The 21,949-nt window shown below is 34.5% G+C and overlaps 2 non-coding genes across 2 annotated transcripts; both read right to left on the bottom strand.

Annotated features, from left to right (window-relative positions):
• Nucleotides 1-11,510: 11,510 nt before the first annotated feature.
• TRNAG-GCC (transfer RNA glycine (anticodon GCC)) lies at nt 11,511-11,581 on the bottom strand. The gene has a single exon. It is a non-coding gene; the product is annotated as a tRNA-Gly (tRNA).
• An 83-nt stretch (nt 11,582-11,664) lies between these two features.
• TRNAA-UGC (transfer RNA alanine (anticodon UGC)) lies at nt 11,665-11,737 on the bottom strand. Its single transcript has one exon. It is a non-coding gene; the product is annotated as a tRNA-Ala (tRNA).
• Nucleotides 11,738-21,949: the final 10,212 nt, after the last annotated feature.

The raw sequence follows: 21,949 nt of genomic DNA, 5'->3' as shown, positions 1-21,949 counted from the left end.
CCCCTGGATAGTACCCCTGACCTTAAATGTGATTGCCTTTTGGGCCCCTGTCAAGCGTGCCAATGATCTATCATCCTTAGGAATGTTGCTCTCCTCTAAAGTGTTACCCTCATCTGAATCGGAGTGTTGATCCTCCCCTTCTGACTCTAACTCTTCTGCTGAAAAATACTCCATTTGATTTGCCTTAGCCTTGAGAGAACATTTATGAGATAAGTCCCAAGGCTCTCTACAATGGAAGCACAACTTCTTCTTTCGAAGTTCATTCAAGGTTTCATTGTCTAGTCCTTTTGATCCTTCTTTGGGTTTGCTATACTCTTTCTGAAATGATTTTTTGTCTTTGTCCTTGCGGTAGGAAGAATCTGTTGAATGGTTTTTTCCTTTGTATACCGAAGGGGCTAAATCTCGTGCCTTTTTAGTTGCTTCAGCTAACGTGAGTGGATCATGTCCCTTCACCCAACCTCGTAATGGATCAGCAAGACCATCACAAAATAACACCACCAATCTCCTAGGAGAGATATCAGTAACAAGTACAGAAAAGCGCTGAAACTCGGCAATGTAAGCATCCACAGAACCTGACTGTTTTAACTATGCTAGCTCCTTGAAATGTAACTCGGGATCCTTAGTGTCAAATCTCCCAATCAATGTTTCAGTGAATTCCTCATAGGATGTAATCTGATTATGCCCCAAAGTCACCATGCCATGATGCCACCATTCATGTGCAATGCCATCCAAGTGCATAGCCGCATACTTGATAGCCTCCTCCTCAGGCATAGGATTTAGCTGCAAGTATGTATCTACCTTCTGCACCCAAGCTCGTGCAGTCATCTTCCCTGAAGCATCATAATAAGGTAAAGAAAGTTTTCCAACTTTCTTCCTCAGCTCAAAGTTTTGATTCCTCCCTCCTGCTTTAGGCATGTGTCTCATCCTCAAGTCCATATAATCTCTAAGAGAAATATCCGCCTGAAACTCTGGTCCACTAGCCTCCCAGTCCCTCCTGAACTGATCCTGTAACTCGGTAATCTGCGGTTCGTTTACTGGATGAACCAGATCTCTGGGTGGAAAAGTGGGTAGAAGAGGTCTCGAGCTCGCAGTCCGTGCTGGGCGTGCAACGTGTCTAAAGTTATCAGCCTCATTCCCATTATTGCCGTGTCCATTATTACCATTAATGTTATTCTCAGGACCATTGTTGTTGCCTTGGCCTTCATGGTTATTGTTTCCCCCGTTGTTATTGTTTCCCTCGTTGTTATTGTTTCTGTTGTTGGCATCACCTGGATTAATATTGACACCCATCTGTCTAGCCATGAGATGCAACATCATGTCCATTCGCCTATTCTGCTCCTGCTGCATACGCTGCCCTTGCTCTAATGTATCCAGTAACTGTCGAAACAGTACCTCCTCCTGATCTGGACCAGCATTTCTGCCTCCGCCTAATCCTGTATTCCTGTCATCTCGATCACCCATATTATTGTCCTGATCACAGAATATCTCCTCTGTGTCTGTATGGTTGAATTCAATGTCCCCCTACACGGATGTACTAGACTGTTTGCTTTGCAAGTCTAAAATCCTATTTTGTCTTGCTCTGGTATCGAGGAAATTATAAGACCCCTGTCGCATGCTCAAACATAAATGCTTAGCCTGTGTTTTTTACTTACTTTTTCCCTCTATCCGGCTGTTCCAAATTCCCTATAAGACCTCCACAGGATGGCAGGACTTATAGCTCTGATACCACTATAATGGGCACCCCTGGATGTCCCAAAAAACTAAACCAAATTGCTGAAAGGAATTATGTCAAACAGTTTGCATTCAACTTCTTAAAACCCCTTATAACTCCGGAAATCAAACGTTTATTTGTTTGTTGTGTTTCATGCATGGAATTGGTATCATACAACATAAACAAGAAAGGAACTACAATAATATGCAAAGTGGAAATGAACTGCTGCTAATAAAATGTTATTTTCAGAATTCATAAAACCAAATACATGGCAGATTTATCAACTCACTAATTACTTCAGCAATATTGTCATAATACTCTAGCCCATGCTTACGAACTTGCTGCTACAATACTTTGTCCTTCAATCAGTCCACTACCTTCGTAATACCATTCCCTCAAAGCGGCATAAGTGTCGGACAAGTAGTGAAGAAGATATGAGCAAAATACCAAATCTGCCTGTAGCCGGAAATGCAACTAAACTGCCTGATAATGAAGCCAAAAACAAAGAATTCCAAAGGCCAAACCCCAAGGGAATGACGTCTAGAATGTTACAAGAGAGGATAGACGTCCTCAAATGCCAAGAACTGAGCTGCAACTCACATACCAATTTCTTCTCATATTCAACCTGCCTAATGAAGCCACATATGCTTCCTTTTATTCTATTCCCACGGGTCCGCTCAACTCATATGGGCAATGTGGGATAAAAGATGTGTAATATAAAACATATATTAAAATAACCCTTATGTCTCCCTTGGGTACACATCACCATAAAATAAATATTAAAGTAACACTTTAATATTTTACAATTAAATTAGACGTTACTTTAATAAAACTTCAGGCATTAAAATGTATTAGCAATCGAACTCCGAATAATGCGAGTGATAGCTCATCGGAAAGCTCTCACCGAGGAGTATCGAATCCAATCACCAAAATTGACCTGCACTGTGTCCTTCCGACTTACTAAAAATAGTAAGTATGCCTGAAACTAAGTAAATCAACTTCGTTTTGGCCCAAACTGGAAATGACTAGGCCAAAACACTCCAAGATCCCATTAAACCCTTCGTTAGCCCTCGGGACCATGTAGAACAAGGCTAACACACACACACTTGGTCAACTGCTAAAATGGGGACATTACATTTGTTGTACTCACACTACATTATAAAGTGCCTTGGGGGTTTCATGTTGGCCATATTTTCCATCTTCCTTTGTCAAGTGAGTGTTCCTTCCATGACATTAGCCTCATGATGTGTTGATAACACGTGCCATTATAGGTGTTTGTACTTCTTTTGCACTCTCGATGTTCCTAGTTCTTCTTTTTGTAGGAGATATTGCATTCATTTCAGTGTTCATGTCTTACCTCTTAGCATTATAGGGGGTTATGTTGGTTCTATTTATTACTTGGTTTGATGGAGCGAGTTATGTATTTAGTATTTGATCATATGTACTAGGCAATTGCAGTAACTGGAAACCTATAAGTTTCGTTGAGATGGATCATTTACCATATAGACCTTGTTTCATTACTATTTTTGGAGATTATGAAGATACCTTCCATCTTTGATTGATCAACTCTTTAGACTTAGTCTTCTCTACTTGATCATGTTCTATACAGTGAAGGTTCTTCATATCAACAATTTCACAATGTTTGTAGCTTCATGCTTTAGCGGTGTTCTTCGTGACCATCTTTTGTTCCTATCTTCTAGGACATTCCCTAGTTTGGAGGCTTCTTTAGTAATGAAATTCAAGTAATCTAAAGAAGTTTAGATGAAGCAGATCCACCAATAGAAGATCTACTTGGAGGGAATTTTATTCTTCAAGAAGAAGTTAAAAAATTGAAAAGAAAATTGAAAATTCATTCAGTCAGGATATGTGAAGTAATGTAACAAAGAAACCAAGCTGAAAATGACAAAAACATGGAAAAAGAAGACAAAAGACTACTAAACACCAAGTTAGAAGAAAAAGAAAAAGAAATCCACCAAATTTCACTACATCATGTAGATATGGAAAATTAGTTGAATAATCCAAATCAAGAAGTAACCAATCTAAGGACAAAAAATGAAAGACTCATGAATGATCTTAGAGTAGAAAGAGAAACCAATGGAAGACTGATTAGATCACCATAGATTAGTTGGTTGAAGTATCTCAGAATAGACACAAAGGGAAAGTAGGATTGGGCTACATTGAACAAGGAGAGTCATCACAACAAGGAGTTCAAAACAATAAAAGACCTACATGCAATCACTGTGGAAAGATAGGACATACTTCAAACAAATGTTGGAGCACTGGAAAGTCAAAGTTCAATGGAAAATGTTATAGTTGTAACAAATATGGACATAGGGCAAGTGAATGCATAGAGAAAGCTAAGTTTGAAGGAAAATGTTTCACATGCAACAAACAAGGTCATGAATCTTCAGAGTGTAGAACCAAGAACATGAATCCTACTGAACAACTAGTTACAACAATCTTTAGTTGGGATTACAATACATGGTGTAGATGTTATCTATGTGGAGAGTTTGGACACATTGGAGCTAATTGCATGAGGAATCACCTCAGAAAAATAAATCCTACCAAAAGATGTTATGTATGCAAAGAACTTGCTCATATAGCAAAGAAGTGCATGAATAGAGGTAAATTTGAAGATGAAAAGAAATCAAAGGCTGATAAGATCAAGACTCAAATGAAGTAACAATGGGTGAGGAAATCTCCAGAGAATTCGAATGAAATTGATGAGGTTATTGATACCCAAAGTAATGAATTGGGTGACTCAGTTATCTCTACTTGAACAGGAAAGGAGACATGATAATCGAACACGTATAGATGAAACTTTATGACATGATAAAAATTAGATTATGATGTGATGCGAAATGTTAATTGGATTATGATGATTTTTGATATGCTGATAAATGTTAATATGGTTATGATGGTTTATGATATGCAAAGTTGATATTCTAGCATCTTGGATGATTTATTTGAAATGATTCGAAAAGGGAACTTAAGTTGAATTATGTCAATATGGATTTCGTAAAATTTAGATTATGCATTTATGATATACATTTAATATGTCCTCCTTGGACTACTGATGCTCGAGTTTAATGTACAAGAAGTTGAACCATGAAATTTCTTGGGGAAAACAAGTTCCAAGCCTATGTGAACACAGTTAACCAAGGTGAATCTTTGGAAGATTCAAAAGCCTCATTGTGAAAGTATTTTGTTTCGTAATGTAAGTTTGCTTGTATGAGGAAATGTTTAATCATAATTTAGATGCATTAAGGACATGTCATGGTGAAGTGTAATGTATTTTAATGTGTCACTTGACACTTGTAATTGTCTATGTATTGATGACATGTCACCTAGAGTGTTGGTCACAAGGTCACTTAATCTAAGTCCTTTCCCTTCCTTCCAATTAATGTCTAAGTACACCCACTTGGGAGAGAGTGTTAGGATGGATCACCATCATGTTGATTTTCGAATTCAAACTTGTTAGGGATTTTAGGGGGGCTAAATGGGACCCTAAAGTGTCATTTTATTAAAAATAGGCCACTCGTATGGTAGTATAACATGTTAGGGGCCTAAATTCAACCATTTTAGTGTTTAGCTCTCTTAGGGGACCTCTTAAATAATGCATTCTTGAACCAATTCGAAATTTTGGGTTTCCCCATGAGTGTACCCTTAAAACCCCACTTGGTCAACTTTCTTATTTTAGAGTGACAGCAATGTAAGAAAGGGGGAGCTTGATGTTCCTACTAAAAAAAGGTTGGTAGAGAGTCCTTTTTGAATATGCAGTGTTAACTAAGTTCACTTGGTTAACAGAGAAAAATCATTTCTAAGTTAGTGTCTATCGAGCATGGTCAGTTAACAAAGGATTCTGTTGTTTTGGCATATTGAGTTCAATTGATTTAGTTGTTGGTTCTAGCCTACCGAGGAGATGAATATTAAGTATTCTAAGTCATATTCAAGATGACTTGACAATGTGTAAGATATAAATATAAGGTCAAGTTGAGGATTGAATGTGTGGAACATAACAGAAGATTTGATGATGCTTAGAGGAAGCGAATTAGAAGGATAAGAAGAATATCCTTTTTGAGATGCAAAGATACATTCGATAAAAAAGGATCAAGTATTCAAGCCAGAATTGAGATTTGTAATCAGCAATTTAGTTGCATTAGAAATAAAGTCATCTCATTATTACTTTCTAACCATTTTAGTAGTGATATAAATCTCTTAACAGAGTTGTCTTAATAGCTATTTGTAAATCCTCTAACAAGGTGGCATTTCTAGATTGAATTGTCTAAAGACCTCTAACATGGCCACTCCTAAGAGGGTGATTAAATCCTCTAATAGGGTCACACTTAATAATGTGTTTTGTAACCTTTGACATGGTTGGCCCCTAACAGGGCTCACTTCAGAAGAGTGAAAACTAGTAACTAGTTGCAATTGGTGGTTTCTCCCAAATTGGATTTCAATGTTAAATCTTGGTGTCAATTGTGTTCATGCTATTTCTTTTAAATGTGTATGAAAATAAGTTAATCTTAAGGTTAATCACATTAAGATCAATATATTTAGTTATTGCCAAGTTACAGTATTTGCTAGTGTAAATTGAGTGAATATGTGTTTGTCGAGTTACAATAGAATATAGTTTTATCAGAGTTTTGATTTGTATTGACATCTAAGGGATTTGGGATTTATTTTTTTAGTAACTCATTCACCCCTCCCCTCTCAGTTGCTCCTCTTATATTTCCAACAACTCTAGGAAGAAGCTCATAAGGAGCAAAAATCAAACAATTTATTACTCTCTCATAATAGAGCAGAGTTAGATTATATGAAATTGAATGAACGAATTTCACAGAGACAATTCAAAAGGAAGGAGTAGAACGATATGTCCCTATTCTAAATTCAAATATCTTAAACAATGATACTAATGGGTTGCTAGACATTCTAAACATAGTCACACATATAGAGATAGAAACATCAAAAAAGGGTGATTTATTTTTTGGGAATTTCTAGATATTACTAATAAAAATGGCTTACAATTAAATCAAAATTTCACCCATTTTTTAACCTCTAAATCCAAGAAGCATGATAAAAAGAATGCTATCATTTCAATCCCTTCTAAAACATGGGCTTAATTATTCCATTCATGAATGCAATCCTCTCCTCATAAGATCAAATATACAAAGTGAACATATCACATTCAGAAAAAGAACAAAAGAGCTCAGAAATAAATCCTAAAATTTTTGGAAAGTGCCTCAAGATGGGAAAGATCCATTTGAAAATACAAACCCTAATGAAGTTCAAAATGAAGGAAAATATCAAATTTGAATTGCATCCCTTTGGAAGTAGAAACTTACATCAATAAGAATGTGTTGGAAATAGATAATGATTCTAATCTAGAAAACCAAATGAGAAACCTTGTAGCCACATTTGAAGAATTTTGGGAAGAGTTTGACGTGGAAGAAAATCTTGATCATAATCAAAGTGCAAACATAGAAAATAAAAAGAAATAATAATAGAAAGATTAAAGAAACATGTACTACATGAGAGAACAAATTTAAGTGATCATATATTCAAGGAGATAAGAGAAGAAGAACAATATCCAAATGATGAATCAATTGAACCCATCCTCAATAATGCCAAGAATAATATAGATTCATTAGGATTAACTTGCAATATGGAAGGTATAGGAGCTCCTCGCTGTGATACAAGAAAAAAAAAGAGAGGAAGGAAATGCTAGTAGAATTGAGAGCAAAAAACAGGTAAAGTAGGTAACCAAAAAAAGATTCATGGAGTATTAAAAGATGGGAAGGGGAAGATCTTCCCCTCGAAGAATTGAAGTTAACTACATGGAATGTTAGGGATGCCCAACAAAGGCATCTTCTAAAACACATCCTAACCTTATGCAAATCCAAATTAATTTTAATACAAGAGATAAAACTAAATAAGACAAAGGGAGAAAGGTTAAGAAGGAAACCTAGGGTATGGAAAAATGATCTAATAGAATTTGAGGGTGCTTTAGGTGGCATAGATATCATTTGGGATCCTAGGAAAATGGGATGCAGTGGAATGTAAGTAAACAATAATTGCATGCGGGCGGGGGGGGGGGGGAGGAGAATCAAAAGTTACAAAGATGATCTACAATTCATTATGATTAATGTTTATGGACCTACATCGATAGCTAGCAAGAAGGCCTTATGGAATAAAATAAGTACTTTTATAAATAATCATAACACATATCAAAATTCAACACATTCACAAGGCAATAGAGAAGAGGATAAGCTAGCTAACATAGGAGTAGATGACCATGAGCTACTAGCCAAGAACATGAATGACCCATAGTATGACATTCCCTTTAGTAATTTATTAGAGATATATTTGATAGGCCTAATATGGTTAGAGGATTCATAGTTTGCATCTATTTGTAGGAAGCTTTCTATTGATGATCCAATTTTTATTAGGGTGTGTAGATTTATGATTTCGACTAGAATTTTTTTATTTCTATCCATGTTAGTTTTGTTAAATTTTTAAAATGATCTTCATTTACATTCAGACTCCATTTGACAAAAAAATATAGCAATTATGCTATACCCCTTATGAAAATACAGAGGTCTAGATAGAAGACAATTTCTAATATCTAAAGATTTGTAGTGTACATAAATTAATTTGTTAGATATGGTACTTATACTTACTTGTTCCTCGTAGAAGTCATATAGCCATTTGTGGAGATTGGTGTATTTTCCTTTTGGTTCAGTCTAGAAAGCGATGATGCCCAATTTTTCACACTTATCCCATCTACTTTCTGAATGAAGATTGTTGATTATTACAGTGTCAAATGCCATGTGATCCTTCCTAAAGGAAATATGAATAGATCTCTAGTTAGAATCTCGAGTTTTGAATGGGAGAAGTGACCTAGGGTTAAGCTGAGGGGGAAAGAATTTGGTTTTGAGGAAATCTTCTAATTTAGGGTTAGTGGCTAATGTGGTGTTATTTGTTTCTGAAATTTTCTTCAGGGGGAGAACTTGTGGGACTGTGCAAGATCAATTTTGGTTGAGATGGATGGATTGTAGGGCGGGATGGCTATTGTGAGCACTCTTTTGCTCCAATTTTTAGTAGATTTGATTGGGGAGATCTTCTTGGTTTCCGTATTCTTGCATCACTCCTTTTTATTCTGGGCTAAGACCCAATCCTTATTTTTCTTGGTCTTCCTTAATACATTCGGAGGGATTTGGGGTGTTTGATTGCACAATCCGCTCTATTTTTTTTCTTGCTTCATTCTGGTTTTCTTCTTTGTTTTCTCTTGCTGCATACTTTGTTAATGCAACAAATTTTTGCTGGTGGATTTGAGCTTCACGGATATGTGTTTGTGCGTGGTTATGGCAATTTAGGCTCTTTTCTTCTGTGCATTATTTGGGTAGTTCTACTAGTATCTCGAAGGAGTTATTTGTTGGGAGGGAAACCACATATTTAGTTTTTGCAAAGTAATTTCCATTTTGGATTTTCATTTTCAGATTAATTCTTCCCTACCTTTTTTGTAGGTAAGTTCGATTGCAACACCATTTTAAAATTTCCATCTAATTTTTGACATACAACTCCCATTATTTCAATTCAACAACTACTAATAAAATACTATAGATATTTATTTATTACATTTTATTTATACTTTATATAAATATAAAAATATTTTTCTTAATTCAATTTAAATAATATATATTTATCTTTTCTTCATTAAAATGACTTCTTTTATTAAAATGGACTAGCTTTATTTACTAGTCACAACTAATATTTATTTAACATTTTAAAATATATTTATTCATCTTATTTGTTTATTATTTAAAATGACTTTTTAACCCTATATTCTACTATTTTGTGAGCATTAACACTTTATAATTATTATTTTATTATCAAAAGCCATCAAATATTTGAACCAATTCTTCGCCTCTGCCACTCCAATAGTAGAAGCCATAAACACTGACATGAAGAAAATGAATTTCATTTGGTTGGATGTATGTGCATTTATGTAAGGTTTGTGTTATTTTGATTCCACTTAGGTGTTGCATATTACATGGTGGGAAGGGACTTGAGTTTGAAAGATAGCTCTTGTTTATTAAGGGTTTCAGTTACAAGTTATTGATCTAGGGTTAGGGGCTAATGGGGTGTTATTTTCTTTTGAAATTTTCTTCAGGGGGAGAACCCGTGGGACTGTGCAAGCTTGGTTTTGGTTGAAATGGATGGATTGCAGGGGAGGATGGCTATTGTGAGCTCTCTTTTTGCTCCAATTTTTAGTAGATCTAATTGGGGCTAATGGGGTGTTATTTTCTTATGAAATCTTCTTCAGGGGGAGAACATGTGGGACTGTGCAAGTTCTATTCGGGTTGAAATGGATGGGTTGTAGGGGGGGGATAGCTATTGTGAGCTCTATTTTTGCTCCGGCTTTTAGCAAATCTAATTGGGGAGCTCTTTTTGGTTGTCATATTCCTACGCTGCTTCTTTTTGTTTCGGGCTAAGACCCAACTGCCTTGTTTTTCTTGGTTTGCCTTAATGCATTTAGAGGGCTTTGGGGGGTTTGATTGCATAATCTGCTCTATTTTTTTTGCTTGCTTCAGTCTGGTTTTCTTTTGTGTTTTCTCTTTCCAGCATACTTTTTTGATGCGAAGAATTTCTGCTAGTGGATTCAAGTTTCATAGATTTGTGCTTGTGCATGGTTATGGCGATTTAGGCTCCTTTCTTCCGTGCGTTGCCTGAAGGAGTTATTTGCCAAGAGGGAAACTCCATACTTAGTTTTTACAAAGTAATTCCCATTTTGCTTTTTTCATTGTCATATTAATTTTACCCTACTTTTTTGTAGGTAAGTTCGATCAGAGCACCATTTTCTAATTTCTATCTAAATTTTGACATACAACTCCCATTGTTTCAATTTAACAATTGCTAATAACATATTATAGATATTTGTTTATTATATTTTATTTAGGCTTTATATAAATATAAAAATATTCTTTTGCTATTCAATTAAAATAATACATGTTTATCTTTTCTTCGTTAAAGTGGCTTCTTTTATTAAGATGGGACTAGCTTTATTTAATGGTCACACTTAATACCTCTTTAACATTTTAAAATATATTTATTCATCTTATTTCTTTATTATTTAAAATGACTTTTGAACCCTATATTCTACTATTTTATGAGCATATGACTTTATCATTATTATTTTATTATCCAAAGCCATCAAATATTTAAACCAACTCTTCACCTCTCCCATTGAGAAGCCATACACATTGACATGAAGAAAATAAATTTCATACAAGGGAAATAGTGGAAAAACACACTGATGACATTAAGAAAATGAATTTCATACAAGGGAGATAGTGAACATTTACTTATCATTGATGTATCACCTCAAGTGAATAAATATATAGATATACAAAGAAAATTGGTCATGATATGCCATTTTAATATATTTAGTCTGCCTAAAAACAGAGGTTTCCATCAAATTCCTAGCCATAAATGTGTTAGATGTGATCTTTTCAAATTTAGAATAAAAACAATGGAAAAATGCCAACAATAGATCATATCGTTCTTCCCTCTATAATGCATAAGTTCTAGTTAAAATCATATCATGAAAAGGAAACTAAATAAGAGTGGGTCAAATAAATTTTCGAGCCATTCCGTCAAACAGTTGGCCCGCAGTGGAGGAGCGAGAAATTGATATGACGAAATGAGAATCTGAAAATGAGCTCTAGGTAACAGAGGAAAGGAAAGCAGGAAGAAGGAGAGGAGCGAGGGCGCTGTTTGTTGAGCACAAAAATGGAAGTGCACCAGCCGGGAATCGAACCCGGGTCTGTACCGTGGCAGGGTACTATTCTACCACTAGACCACTGGTGCGGAGATGGAGTTAATGTCCTTGACAAGGTACAGATGGCTGAAATGAGAAACCGGAAGAGTAGAAAAGTAAAATGACATGCAAATGGAGATGCGGGGTATCGAACCCCGTACCTCTCGCATGCAAAGCGAGCGCTCTACCATGTGAGCTACATCCCCATTGACTCCTCCTACATGGGTGGCCATTCATGATAGGCTATTTGTGTCATTGGACAGCATGGGGTTCATTGTTCATGCTCACAATGGCCTGTGTAGCTCGTTCTTGCAAACTGAAAGCCAACGGCGGTTTGTTTGCCTGCTGTGCTCGGTTTGAATGTATTTTTTATCTCTATCTTTTCCTTTTGCTTGGAAGGCGATGCGGGAGTTGTCCGAAACATTTTTCGCCTCTCCCGAGGCGATGGAAGGAGGAACATTCAATCAAATCATAAAATGCAATACGTTTTCGTCAGACTGTACTGCCGCGGGGTCCGAGCATGGCTGACGGTAAGGGACAGTCTGCCGTGGGGTCCGTGCATGGGGAGAGGCGGAAGGAAGCAGACGGAGGAGATGAACGGCGTCATACCCAGCCAGTCGAAATAACTGGCTGGGTAGCCGTTGCCGACCTCAGAGACGTTCTTGTACATGCAAGAGTACTGTCCTACACATCATGTCAGAGAACGGGAAAATACCCTAATGACAATGACAATGACAATAAGAATGATGGAGTGCTGATCGAGAGAGGATTCCTGAGCTGCTACACTTCAAATGTCCGTCAGCGTCAACATGAGGACTCATCATCTGGAGTAGGCAGCGCCAGGAATCTGGTGGTTTCGGAGATCGAACGGCTGCTTGGAATCCACTCTTGGGTAGTCTGAGTTCCTCTCCATGCAACCACTATGTCTCTTCGCCCCAGCCTTGTTATCTCCTTCGCATCCGTGCAAACTGCAATGAAACCTATCCAAACACCTCGGTTCTTTGCTTTCTCGCAAAACAGATGGCTGAGCACATCGGTATTGGCATAGATGTATTTGGTGACTTGGTAGCCGTTTCCAGACATGCCCATCCTTTCCAACAGATCTCTCTCACTGTGATAACACGTGCCGTAGTTGAGGGAATAGCTTTGGCCATCAAATGCGTCGTAACAAAGCTGTGCGAGATCTCCATATCTCAGAGATCTCCAGCAGACCCTTCCAATTCTGGGCACCTTGCACATCTCTCCATGATACAGCCATATATATATATATATATATATATATATATATATATATATGTGAGTCTTAATGTTTCTGGGACGATAATAGTAATAACACAATGCGATTGAGAGAGAATCAAACGATAGGATTAGGATGAGCGAATACAAGGTTTAATTAATTTTTGCATATCCTATATAGATTCCATTTCATATCTAATGTTCATTGGCTGCCTCCTGGGCATGGGGTTATCAAGATCAACTTTGATGGTGCCTCTGAGGACAACATAGGTAAGTTTGGCATTGGAATTTGTTTGAGAAATCATTATGGAATACCTTTAGCACTAAAATCTTTACCAATCCCTAAAGGTACTAACAATCAAGTAGAAGTCCATGCTTTACTGCAAGGTTTAGTTCCTGTTGCTTCTCTCAATCTCACCTGAGTTCATGTTGAAGGTAACTCTCTCATTACAATTCATGCTTGCTTTAGTAGAGTAGTGCATTACCAAAAATTAGCTTATATTTTTAAACAAGTTTCGAGGTTGGTTGACTCTTTTCAAGAATGTGTTTTTTTGCATATATTTTGTGAAGGAAACCAAGCTAAATATTACCTATCAAACTTAGGTTGTGATGACATTTCAACACATGAGTATGAAGTGGTTATTATTCTCAATGCTCACCCAAGATTGGCATAAATTATTAATGGTGAGTCAGTTAAGACATGATAGCATTGGTATGAATGATATTTTCTCCATCTCTAGATTATGGACAATAGACATATGGGAATCAAAGTGCATCATATTATGGGATCGTTGGTTGTCAATTGGCTAATAGAAATGAACAATTCCCCAATTCTATTTTTTGAGAGAAAAATCATTTTACATTGAGTCATCTTAGATGTATATAATCTACATCTAAGTAATCTGATGTAGGATTGAGTTTCAAAAGGTTATTAGGTTTATACTATGTATTGGACAAGGATACCAAGTTTTCTTTTCTAGTTATTTTCTATTTGAGTCCTCGAATCAGATTATAATTAACACACACACACACACACACACACACACACACACACATATACATATATATACATACATATATATACATATATATACATATATATACATATACATATACATATATATATACATATATATATATATATACATATACATATATATACATATACATATACACACACACACACATATATATATATACATATATATACATATATACATATATATACATATATACATATATCATATATATACATATATACATATATATATGTATACATGTATATATACATATACATATATATATATATATACACATATACATATATATATATATATACATATATACATATATATATACATATATATACATGTATACATATATATACATATATACACATGTATACATATATATACATATATACACATGTATACATATACACATGTATACATATATATACATATATACATATATACATGTATACATATATATACATGTATACATGTATACATATATATACATATATATGTATACATGTATATATATACATGTATATATACATATATACATGTATATATACATATATACATGTATATATACATATATACATGTATATATACATATATACATGTATATATACATATATACATGTATATATACATATATACATGTATATATACATATATACATGTATACATATATATACATATATATATGTATACATGTATACATATATATATGTATACATGTATACATATATATATGTATATATATGTATACATGTATATATGTATATACATGTATGTATATACATGTATACATATATACATATATATACATATATGTATATACATGTATACATATATATATATATATGTATACATATATACATATATGTATATATATGTATACATGTGTATATATGTATACATGTATACATGTATATATATATATATGTATATATATATACATGTATACATGTATACATGTATACATGTATATATATACATATATATATATATACATGTATACATGTATACATATATACACATGTATACATATATATACATATATGTATATATGTATACATATATATATATATATATATATGTATATATGTATATATGTATATATATGTATGTGGTCCACTTTGCTGAAAAAAAGAAGTTCAAATCTTAAAAATATTATTTCATCTTTCTTAACTTGCATAATCCTATTAAGATTTTCTGGGAGTTTTATTCGCCTCTATCTCTTTATGCCCAAAAATAGATATCATATAGGAACATCATCCTTCTCAAAACAATAAATAGGGTAGTTTCCTTAGTAGAAAGTAAAATTCTAAAGAAAATTCCTTGGGATCTCATGTTCTCATAATTTATTAATTAGCATCAGAAGTTTTTTGTTACACAATAGTAATAGACATTTTTGTGAAGACCATATTCAGATATAAAACTCTAAGTCAAGTGGGGCTTCATTAAGCTACCCCTTCAACCCTCACAAAGGTAGGGCCTTAAGCTCCCAATCTTGATCTCTCAAATTATAGATCTCAATTATTTGTGACAACCAGCCATATTAAGATCTTCACAAACATGGCTATAATATGCTATCTCTAACGAGAGGGATAATAGCCATGTATATTCAATAGCCTCACCAAAAAAAAAACTTATATCAAAATTTTTTAACCTTCATAAATATGTATGATACATGTCCATCAACGCCAACAAAGAATACTAACCAAGAAACAAAATCTAAAAACAAATTTCAAGAAACTGTAGTATCTCAAAGAGAGAAGCCAACTTGAGATGATAGAATCCTTTATTTTTTATGTAGCTAGCCTCTATAGCTCAATTCTTAGCCTCCCAAATACTTATAAGGTTTTCAATAATATATCTCCATTTAATGAAGCTAGAATAAAAAATTGAAACAATTCCTTTGAGCATATTGGCAACACTTCTCACAAGTAATTTGGCAATTATTTTGTAGGAAAGGTTTAGAAGAGTGACAGGCCTCCAATTTTTAATTTAATTTTTATCCCTTACTTTGGGAAAGAGATTAATCACCCCTTTTTTAATACTGATTCCAAGGGAACCAAATCCATAGGCCTCATCATAGAGCTGTAGGAGTTCATTAGAAATCCACTCTACAGTATTCTTATCAAATTCAACAAGGATGTTGTCCAACTAGGAGACTTCACATTAGCAAGAGAGTTAATAGAGTCTTCAATTTCTTATATGTTTATTGTCTGACTAAGAATCTTAGCTTTCTTATTAGTGATCTTGTGAGGGGTAAAACTCAGATAGTTTTAAAGGTCTTCCATATTGCTTTGATCCATCTCTGATTTTAAAATTTCTTTTTAGTACTTATGAAAATCCTTTAACATCTCCTTATTATCAATGTTTAAGCCATTGTAAGTTTGAATACCCTCTATAGATTCTCTGGTCTGCTTATTTCTAAGTAGATTAAAGAAGTACTTAGACCTTCTATCTCCATCCTTAAGCCAATTAGATTTGGCTCTAACCTTTCGACCCTAGATTTTATAATTTTGCATCTTTCTTAATTGAGCTTTAGTGTTAATTAGATTAGTTTCAAGACTAACATCATTCCCCTTATCTTGAAGTTCTCTTTCAAATTCATTGAGTCTTTTTTGAAATAAATTCTTATTCATTAAATTACCTTTGGATTCTTTATTCCCTATGATCTAAAAAATATTCTTCCAAGTGTCTATCATAATCTCCCAATTTTTCCTAACAGAACATTTGCCATTGCAAAATTTGGAGAGGGTAGAGACTTGCCGAAAACCATAAATCATATCTTGAGCATCAAGTAATAAAGAAGTATTCAACTTGAAAGAGCCTTTTTCTATTGGAGGGATTGCTATCATTTTCTTCATGGAAATGAAAGTTCACAAAGATGTGGGAATGATCAGATAATTTGGTGCGGACTACCTTAATAGGAGAAGTTCCTGGTAAGTGTTGATTCATATACACTTTGTCAAGTCTACAATACATTCTCCTAATGTTACCTTTATTAATACACCATGTAAACCAGTTGCCATCAAATTCTTGTCTTCTATTCTCAACAGGGTATTTAATTTTAAGTCTTCTTTTAAATTTGGACAAAAAGAAAAGTTCATTACCTTTCCACTCATGCATAGTCCCTCCTTTCTTATCTTTCCTATCTTCAATTATATTAGAATCACTTGTAAAAATCCAATTACTGCCAGGGAGGTTAACTACTAACCAATCCCATAATCTATCCCTGCCCCTATTATAATTTTGGGCATAAATATTACAAATACTGATTGTACTTTCTTTATTCTGAAAAGTAGCCCAGATAGCTCTATGACAAGGTGAACAATTATGATAGACCAATTTATCAACTTTTAGTTCCTTCATAAGTTTTTCTTTTATTTTTCTTATTGATGAATTCTTTGAAACTTCCATCACTTAGAGCTAGAGTTAAGTCATTGTTTGGGGGTGGAATCAATTATATTCACAATCTGTATATTGGGAAGTTTGGAGTCAAGGAAAACCTTATCAAGACCTAGGAAACAACAATCAGGTCTAGAGTCCTCCATGTGGTGTATTTTTCTGATGGCTAGGTTATGTGCATTTACAATAGGAGGATTATCTTCATTAAATTTCTCCCTATTAATAGGAATTTACTGAGGCAAGAAACAAAATAGGTTAGTAGGACCCAATTTAGCATTATGAGAAGCTTGAACAACAACATAATCCTCTTCATATAAGGAGTTGGTTACAGTAACAAATTTCCTTGAAAGACTATCTCGAATATCTCTCCTAGAAATGAGATTGTCTTTCTTATTTCCATTATTTTGATCTTTCTTACTAGTAATATTACTAATATCACTCTTACCCCCCATATTATTATTATGGAAAAAGTGCTTTTGAATATTTTTTAGTACGAAAATTTCTTCAGTTATGACCATTAATATTACAATGGAAACAAGCACCCACATCCCCTAGTTTGAAAATTTTGCAACAAAATATTTCCTCTTCAATTTTTAGTGAGATTTCCTCAGGAAACACAATATCGAGATTGATGGAAATTAAAGCCCTGGCATTCAGATGAGGTAAAGTAATTTTAGATTCCTCAACCTATAGAACAACCACTAGGGGTTTCAACATATGAGAAATAAAAGACCAAAATTCTAGTTGGACTTCACGAATCTTCACCCAAAATGGGCATGAGGATGACTAAGGACACTGAGGATTGCTTTTGGGTGTGCACAGAAAAGCCCTAGATAAAGTTTTCACAACATTCCAAAGACACTTGTTCAATACTTTCTCCTACATAAAATGATGCTTCAAAAACACAACAAATAAACCTTTTTGCACCATTCTACTAAAATTAACAATGATTCCAAGCTTTTTTTCCCACACATTATTAAACCACCCATCTAGAAATCTAAGAGTAGGTAAATCTTTAATATCTACGCACATGAAAAAAATAGCAAGATTTTTCAATCTATCTTTTTCACATTTAATTGCCTTTATCATGTCATTCCTTAGTTGTAGAGTGAGAGTTTCCATAGTAGGCAATGAGACCTTACCTTCCCTAATGCCCACCAGCTCCATCCTTCCTCCATCCTCTCCTCCTTTGGGTCTATCTCTATTAGAATAGGCCCTTCTCTCTCCTAGATCGAATTCTCTTCTTGTAACCATTCTATTAAAGGCAACCAATTCCATTATCAAAGGTAGTGAAGACTCAAAAACCACCTCCTGATAAGACAATTTAGGGGCTTTAAAACTGTTAATATCTCTAGGGTCATTATTCACATCCTTCAGCCTCTCTCTAGCATCATTTTCCAATGAAGAAACCATCAAATAATCAAGTCTAGGTCAAATCAAAGCAGACACTAAAAAATGAAAAATCTAAGACAATAAAGGTACACACATGCACACCCAAGCATACATTCAAACCCTAAACCATGACTATGCAAAGGAGATTAGAAAAGAATAAGTCAAAAGAACAAGAACTCTCCACAATGAATACAAGCACTCAAATAAACGGCACACACAGAAGTATAGGACATGAGAAAGATAGATCAAGCCAGTATGCAAGTAGTCTACAATATGGTGCAATGAATTTCACACCTACTTGTAGACCACTTCAAGTCCCCCTCCTTCCTTAGACCCCACAATACTATCATGAGGATGGTAGAAACTCCTCTTGATCCCCCCTCAAGAACAATGTAGGAGAAGAGACTGTTTCAAACCAACCAAATTGTCTATCCCAAAACAAGAATGAGAGGTAGGAAGATAATGGAATAGAGGGTTACTTTAAGGAAAGATAAATTTTGGAGGTGGATAATGGTGATCTAGACAAGATCTTGGAAAATCATGTGGAGGATTCTCTTGAAGAGAGTAATCTTCCAATCTTGGAACCTATCCCTGATGATACTCTATTGGTTGCTATGGTTCTTGAGACTAATCCTAAATTTTTTCTCAAGCAAGAGGCACACAAATTTGTTAAAGAAGAGAAAAACAAAAGACACAAATAAGGAAGAAAATTGAAAAGGAAGGTCATTCTTCAGTTTCATCATTTGGAGTTTCTCCTAGGAGGAAGAAAATGGAGCTGACCTCTCCTTCAATGAAGATAGATGTTGGATCTCCAAGAAAAGTGGGAAGAAAGAGTCTCAATAATAAGAGGAAAATGGAGAGTTTGTAGAATATAGCTAATGGGAAGTAAGCTACTTTTCTAAAGTTCACTCTCAAGAAGAAATGAATATAATATCTTAGAATATAAGGGAATTTAATAGTCTTCATAAGATAGACGTGGTTAGGAATGTAGTTTATGATCATAAACTAGATATCCTAGTGATTTAGGAAACCAAATTTGAAAAAGAAAAAGCAAAAAGGTTTAAGCCTTTTGAAAAATGTGGTGTGCTGGCTGATATCTCTGAAGGTGCCTTAGAAGGTACCCTTATAATGTGTAATCAATCTATTGTCTCCAATCATCTTGTTGATTCTAATAAGAATTTTATAGTAGTCAAGCTTCAACATTTAAAAATGGGAACATCAATATTTATGCCCTTAATAGTAAGAGTGCGAGGAAAAAGTTTTGGGATAGATTATCTAATCTTAAAAGTAAATATTATTATGGTAGTTGGATTATGATGGGGGATTTCAATGTTTCTCTTTATGTCCATGAAAAAATGGGACCTATAATCCCAGTCTATTAGAAGAGAAAGTATATTTAATGGACTTTATTAATGAGGAAGGCTTGATGGATTTAGATCTATTAGTTTTAAACATGGAGAAACAATAGAGTAGGGTAAAATTATATTCAAGCTCCATTGTTAGTGTCCCAATTTCCCATTTAGATTTGAGAAAATGTGGGTTCATCATCTAAATTTCTCCTAGGCTTTTAAATGATGGTGAAATATCAAGGTGGATGGACGATTGTCTTTAAGGTTGCCATAAAACTAAGCTATTTTAAAGATAAAGTGAGGGAGTGGAGTAAGAGTACATTTGGAAATATCTTTAAGGAAAAGTCTAAACTGAAAATGGAGTTAAAAGATATTCAAGACAAAATTCAGATGGATGGCTACTCGTAGAAGCTTTCTAATGCAGGAGCATTCTAAGATTTTTAGCAATCTTACATGTTAGAGGTATTTTGGCTAGGAGTTGTGGAATCAGTCACAAAACAATGGTGCTCACTCATTGAATGGTGTAGTCATGGCTGAGGAGCTTAGTCATTAAAAGGGATCGGTCACTGAAGGAGCTTGACAGCTATAGATTTCTTGGCATTCATTGTAGTGATCAACATATGTTGATTTCTTGACATGCACAGGGAGCTTGACAATACTTGTGGTTTGGCTAATCTTTGGCTTAGTTTCTCTGACACTCGATCTCGTCTTGGTTCTTGAAGGTGCCAAGTTGTCTGTGAGCTAACTTTTGGCATTTAATTTGTGTTGTAGCCAACTTTTGGTATTTAATTTGTATTGTACTTGCCTTGTGGCTCAACATATATTTAATGTAAGGGTTTTAATTTAATTTCTAATGAACTGGGCTGACTTGTGGCTTAGTTGGGTATAAGTACGTGGTCTTGGGGGGTCTTTTAATCATTTTTATTCATCCATCTTGGAGAAGAGGATGCGAACTATGAAGAGCTAGTATCAACAACTTACAAACTAGGAGATTGCTTGGTGGGCTTGTGAGCACAAGTTAATATTTCCTTGAAGGTTTCAACCAGAGTGTGGATTTGGACTAGCTGGGATTAGGATTGTGAGTTGGATCTTGCAGAACTATTTTGCAATTTCTGTTGTATTTGGCCCAAATTTGGAAGACCTCACACATGGGCATATTACATGTAATTAGTTATTTTATGAATAAAGAGTTGTTATTTGGTATAAGATCTTGCATTGTTTTGATGTTTAAATGTTGTGTTTCTATTTTGTGGTTATTTGTTGGGGGCTAGTACATCTCTTTTGGGTATTTTCCTACATTGTACTACATCAATTTTAGTGGAAGAAAATGAAAAGATTGTCAATTATCATGACAATGTATCCAAAGAAGAAACTTTTTGGAGGTAAAGATCTAGGTCCATTTGGCTAAAGGAAGGAGACATAAACTCTAAATATTTCCACTTAACTACTATGAAGCATAAATTTGCTAATCACATCTCTAGGTTGAACATGGGAACAAAAGATATCATTGATGAAAATGAGATTTCTAGTGAGTTGGTCTCATTTTTCTCCTCTCTTCTTTCATCAGATCTGGATATTGATATGGATAAGTGGGGAGAGTTTCTTTTGTTTATTCCATAGACTGTGTTTAAAGAGAATAATATAATGTTGACTCCCACTCCCTCTGAGTATGAAATCTACAAGGTCATTTTATCATTTAAATAAGATAGATTACTTGGCCTAGATGGTTTTCCTATGTTTTTCTTCTTGCTTCTCTAGGATGTGGTAGTGAGAGATGTATGTAATGAAGTTAAGGAGCTCTTTGGGGCTAGAATAATGCTTAAGGAGATCAATTTCAATTTTTTATGCCCAATTCCTAAGAAGGTGGATGTAGATTCCTTGGAGCACATTAGACCGACCAGTCTTTGTAACATGATATATAAAATTATATCTAAGGTTTTGACTTTGAGAATTCTAAAGATTCTCCCCGTTTGACTTCAGAGTAATATAATGTCTTTGCTATAGGGAGGAA

This window comes from Cupressus sempervirens, chromosome 10 (genome assembly GCF_028749045.1).
Source record: "Cupressus sempervirens isolate cs-2001-9-10 chromosome 10, ASM2874904v1, whole genome shotgun sequence".
In the NCBI taxonomy this organism is placed as follows: domain Eukaryota; kingdom Viridiplantae; phylum Streptophyta; class Pinopsida; order Cupressales; family Cupressaceae; genus Cupressus; species Cupressus sempervirens.
The sequence above is the reverse complement of the archived record's forward strand: the minus strand, read 5'-3'. Positions and strand labels throughout refer to the sequence as shown.